The sequence below is a fragment of the Tenrec ecaudatus genome, chromosome 13, assembly GCF_050624435.1.
Source record: "Tenrec ecaudatus isolate mTenEca1 chromosome 13, mTenEca1.hap1, whole genome shotgun sequence".
Lineage (NCBI taxonomy): Eukaryota > Metazoa > Chordata > Mammalia > Afrosoricida > Tenrecidae > Tenrec > Tenrec ecaudatus.
In genome coordinates this window covers 19210513-19216512 of record NC_134542.1, presented here as the reverse complement: position 1 = coordinate 19216512, position 6000 = coordinate 19210513, and the positions used below count along the sequence as shown (strand labels likewise).

Genomic DNA, 6000 nt, shown 5'->3' with positions numbered 1-6000 from the left:
CTCTCTCTCTCTCTCTCTCTCTCTCTCTCTCTCTCTCTCTCTCTCACACACACACACACACACACACAATCCTGCCAGCTGAGCTGCCCACGATTAGAACCAGGGGGAGATGGGGTGTGAGAGTTCTGGCCCCCTTCTCTATTTTAAGAAAGACGTCTTTTCCCACCTACTAAATTCCTGGGAACGTGAAGGGGGAGGTGGGAATTATAACCCAACTCAAGGTTCAATTAGACAAATGGAGAGACAGGATGCTCTTTTTTTTAATGAGATAATTTTTTAATGGACTGCATATTTGATAAAATATTTTGAGATTCAATGCTAGTCTTTTTAAAAGTCATTTTTATTAGGGGCTTGTACATCTCTTATCACAATCCATACATCCATCCACTGCGTCAAGCACATTTGTACATTTGTTGCCCTCATCATTCTCAAAACATTTGCTTTCTACTTGAGCCCTTGGTATCAGCTCCTCATTGTCCCCTTCCTTCCCACTCCCTCCTCCCCCATGAACCCTTGATAATTTATAAATTATTATTATTTTGTCAAAGCTTACACCATCCGATGTCTCCCTTCACCCACTTCTCCACTGTCCGTCCCCAAGGAGGAGGTTATTTGTAGATCCTTGTAATCTGTTCCCCCTTTCTCCCTCACCTTCCCTCCACCCTCGCGGAGACAGGATGCTCTTTTAAGGCCCTTTCCAAAGTAGATTTCCGCAGGTGAGTGGCTGTGTTTGGATGTTCAGGGGGGTGGGGGCAGTCCCCTCTCTTACAACGACATCAAGCCACGAAGGATGACCCAGGTGTGCGCGGGGAGCCAGCCCTCGTCTCAATGGAGGTGTGGGAGGGAACATCTCTGGAGCCTGCGCTAACGTTTCCAGCAGCACCTTTAGAAACAGGTTCTAGGTTTTTGGTTGCTCAAAATTGCTCCTGCTTAGCCACCTGCGGTTCTAAGGATGGCACCTGGGAGCTGTGAGAAATCGGAGGGGCTCCGGCGCCCTCCAGTGGGATAAAGGAAGAACTTCCTTCAATTGGGTGGCCATTAGTGATGTGGTCTTCAATCTTCACAGCAGCCCCGGTTCACAGATGTGGAAGGAGGGACTTGGAAGAATTTTAGGGAACGGGTCCAAGTCACAGTCAGGAAGCGGCAGAGCCTGGGTGGGGCTGGTTCTGCCTGCACTGAAAGCCTGCTCCTTCCCGTCCACCAGGCCCTGTCCTCAGGGAAGCTGGTCATTTGGCTCTTTAAGTAGGTCCTCGGTGGGGTCAGCTTTCCTGGGCGAGACCAGGCCCTCACCCGCAGCTAGACATGGGCCTGGTTGGCCACCTCTTGCTCAAGACCTCCCGAACCATTTCAGGGGCAAAACATCGTCCCCATTTCACGTGGGGCGCCAGGAGAGAGCTGCAAACAAAGCGGCTCCAATGATGGGGCGCAGGAGCTCTTGAGAGCGGTCACCGTAGGCTAGAAGAGCCCTGGATTCTCCTCCTGCTGTTCGACCAGAGGAAGAGGGAGAGGAAGCTGGAGTCAACAAGAAGGAGCTGTGCTTTCTGTGGGGAGCAGAGAACAACGGGAGGAGCGTGTCCATGGACGAATCCTTCATTCTCATATATTAAGAAGCCTGGCAGGCTGGGCTTCTGGGGTGGAGGGAAGTTTTCATGCTTCTGAGTTGGAGGTGAGCCCCAATCACATTCTCATAATGAATATTGTTCCCCACTATGTCCTCCCATAATAGTGCTCCCTTAAAGTGACCTCTCATAAGCACATGGCTGATTGCTATCTAGCCTGCAGTTTTAACTATAGGAACAGACAAATGCTGTTGCCCTCTAGGCTCTGGAGACAGCCCCTCCCCCTCACCTGCTGTGTCAGTCTGGGTAGACTAGAGAAACAAATCCATAGACAGTCATGTGTGTATAGGAAAGAGCTTTATATACAAGAGCAATTGAGTATTGAGAAAACATCCCAGCCCAGCCTAGATCAAATCCATAAGTCTGATATTAGCCCATATGTCCCTTACCAATCGATAGAGTCCTCTTCAGACTCATACAACTCATGCAATGATGCCGAATGTAGGGAGATCACAGGCCAGAGAGTGGGAAGTCTTATGGATCCAGTGGCGTTGCAAGCATGTCAGTGCTGGCAGGGGTCTCCATGTAGCTTCTCTAGCTCAGGGCATTAGCCTAGTCCCATGTGTCTTGTCAGCTGCAATATCTCCCAGAGAGTCCTCTGTCCCACCTCCATCAGGCTATTTAGCTCCTTAGCGCCTCCAAATGAGGTCCTCAAGCTGCTACCTGATTGACAGGCTAAACTCCACCCCCTCACTCTTAATTCTCAAACGGATAACAGATATGTAACTACCACACCTGCCCAGAGCACTGGTGTCAGGTTACATTAGGTTACTTCTCCAATATACTCAGGGAGTTTTAGGTCAGGGTACAGCCCACTTTGTTACATATGTGGTTACCTGTAATTAAGGGGAGCTTGCACCCACCATCCTCCCCCCTGAGCGTATAAGCCTTGGTTGGGAATATATTCTCTCTCTCTGAGCAGACCTGGCTCCTGAAGTCATGGCGGTCCTGGAGGTGAGCTCTTGTCGGGTGTCTCTTTCATTTTACCCCTCGATTACACAACTGCCCCTTGGGCCCATTCGCCGGTGGGGGCTGGTCCCCCACAGCTTTCAAGACTTGTCTGCACGTGTGGCCCGGTGGTGGAATTCAGCAGAAGGGATCGCCTCACTTTCTGTTGAGTTCGGCGGCCGGCTGTTAAAATGGCCCCTGTCATCGCGTTCTCTCTAAGCTGGGCGGCTGCCCCCTGCGGAAACCACATATTCACATTCCTGGCTCTCTGAGCACCAACGTATTCCAAGTACCCGGAGTAATCGTCATTCCCTCCATAGGTATGAGAAATTCAAACTCTGCTTGTAGTATTTCATAAAACTCACTATTCTTTTTTTTAATATATATTGGAAAAGTTTATATTTAGCATTAGCCAGCTGGGCTCACTTTAGATGATTCCAATTTTGTTGGCAACATCTACAGCGTCATAGTCAGGAGCCAGTCGAACATATGCCTTCTTCTCCCCATCAGGCCTGGTCTAGGTGTTGACCTTGGCTACGTCAATGTCATAGAGCTTCTTCACAGCCTGTTTGATCTGGTGTTTGTTGGCTTTGACATCCGTGAACACAAGTGTGTTGTTGTCTTCGATCTTCAAGGCAGACTCTGTGGTGGAGGGGAACGTGATGAGGGCATAATGGTCCAGCTCATTTCTCCTGGGGGCGCCCTTCCCGGGGTATTTGGCCTGCCTTCTTAGTCTCAAGGTCTTGGGCCAACGGAAGGTGCTGATCTTTTTTTTGTGTGGCTGTGGACGCCTTTCATCGCGGCCTGCTTGGCTTTTAAAGCCTTTGCTTTGGCCTCCGTTTGGGGAGGGGCAGGAGCTTCCTTCTTCGCCTTCGGCGCCATCTTCGTGAAAAAAGCAAAACTCACTATTTTTCCGAGGAAATAACCCTTGCATGTGCTGCTTCAGTAAACACAGGAAGCAAAGAGACAAAGCACCAAACGACCAGAGGGTGGCGCTGTCACCCATTTCCGCTTTTGTGCTGTGCTGGATTCCCAGGAGAGCTGTGAGTGAATCCTGCAATTCCTGAAAGGGCGAAACGAGCTGAAAACATTGCCAGAATGATGGCTGTCAGTTCAGCAGAAGCAGCAGGGGTTTTTCAAAGACGAGCATCATATGCTCAGAGAGAGAAGTCTCCTGTTTCTAACATAACTGTCATCTCATCGGCCTTCCTCACGCCCTGTTTCTAACATAACTGTCATCTCATCGGCCTTCCTCACGCCGCGACCCTTTCATACAGTGCCTCCCTCATGCTGGAGGTGACCCCCCCACCAGACACTTATTTTCGTGGCTACTGTTATGGATGGGCAGACCCCTGTGAAAGGGCCGTTTGACCCCCAAAGAGGTCGCAACCCACAGGTTGAGAACCACTGCTCTAAAGGAATGGGCTCCTACCCCGACAGGAAAAAGAATATTGCAAGGGAGGACGCCAATCAAGAAGCGATCTAGAAAGATCTTAATAGCGTTCTATTGTTTTCAGTTAGGTATTGTTTGATATTTTTCATTCATATTTTAAAACTTTCTTAGAACATAATCTAGTTTTGTGTGCCTTTTTTATTGACCTATTTAAGTATTAGCTGTATGATATGTTAAGCTGCTTTTTGGTATGTTGGGTTTTTATACTTACATTGATCATTAGGGCAGCAAACTGGTTGATAGATTATTTCAATCCCACCCAGTGTGAACCCCACCTCTCACCAGCTCTGTGATCCTGGGAGACTTTCTTAGACTTGATGTTCTTGTTCATAAAGCGACTGGCCTCATAGGAATATGGGGAGACTTAAAGCAGACAATGCATGTGTGTCTCTGAGTTGCGCTTGGCATGAAATAAATGAGCCAACAGACATTTGAGCATGCTGCTGTTATGAGCATCCAAGGCGGGTGAGGATGGAGAGGATGCTCTAAGGGCATCCCAGCATGGCCCACACAGTAGATGCTCAGATTCTCAATGGTCACTCTCAACCCAGCAACTGTGACGCTCTGCTCTCCCAAAGATGCCAGTTCCTAACGAACCATTTCCTGGTCTCCAGCCCTTCATCCACGGCCTCTGCTTGTCACCTATCTGTGCTGACCGCCCCCCAAGTCAGAGTCTGGGAGATTGTGGCTGAGACCCCTATTCCTGGCTCTGCAGTACTCAGACAACAGAAGGACAGGAGTGAGGCCAGGCCTCAACCTTCCTCATGCCGTGACCCTTTCATACAGTTCCTCATGTTGTAGTGACCCCCAAACCATAACATTATTTTTGTTGCTACTTCATCACTGTCATTTTACTACTGTTATGAATTGGGCGACCCCTGTGAAATGGTCATTTGATCCCCAAAGGGTCGCGACCCACAGGTGGAGAACTGCTGGTCTAGACCCAAGAGAAATGGCAGTGTATGTCCATGCCTAAACGTGTACACAAATGTTCACACAGCATTCTTCGTAACGGTCAGACATGTCGAACAACCCAAAGGCCCACTAATTGTTGACTGCATGAACAAAATAGGACACACCCGCACAGTGGGTTACTTATTCAGCAATCAAAGCACGGTACGTACGGAATGCATTCGACACGGCACACTTTGAAGAGACACTAAGTAAAAGCCGCCAAATACAAAAGCCACATGTTGTGCATTCCATTTAACTCCAGCATAGGTCATTCCACGGAGGCAGAAAGTGGATGGGTGGCTGCCTAGGGCTGGCCTGGCTGAGGGGGCGAGTGCGTAGCAGCTGCTTCGGGGCCTGGGGCTTCTTTCAGGATGAATCCACTCAAACACACTGACTATCCTAAGCACATTAAGCCGAACTCTTGAACCGTGTGAGTTGTATGATATGCAAATTATGTTTGGATACTGTTGCTTGGAAAATTACCAACGGTGTTCATGCAAATAAAGCAGGTGCTGTGGGTTTCTCCCTACAGGGCAACCCCTGGGACCTCTTGGTCTGTTACAAGCGTATGTATATGTGTTATTTACATGGGTGTTTTATTTGTGAAAAATATGGGTATTTGGCCGATGAGTAAGTGAGAGTGGAACAGAGAACACAACACCCACCTTCTGACTACAACTTCAGAAGCTGAAGCCCAGAGGATGAGTGTGGTAGTTACATAATCTGTTGTCAATTTGAGGCTTAAGGGTGAAGGGGTGGAGTTGAGCCTGTCAATCAGATCAGAGCTTGATGACCCTCATTTGGAGGCACTAAGGAGATATATAGCTCAAGGGAGGCAGGACAGATGCTGACTTCCTGAGAGACTCTGACGACAAGCCACATGGAGACAGGCTGATGGCAGCCCGAGCTTCGGAGCTGGAGAAGCCACGTGGAGACCCCTGCCAGTGCTGAGATGCTTAGACCACCACTGGACCTGACTTCCCACCCACTGGCCTGTGATCTTCCCACGTTCGGCGTCATTGCATG

At 49.2% G+C, this 6000-nt stretch overlaps 1 pseudogene; it reads right to left on the bottom strand.

Annotated features, from left to right (window-relative positions):
- Positions 1–2994: 2994 nt before the first annotated feature.
- LOC142424815 (large ribosomal subunit protein uL23-like) lies at positions 2995–3449 on the bottom strand (annotated as a pseudogene).
- Between the last annotated feature and the right edge of the window lie 2551 nt (positions 3450–6000).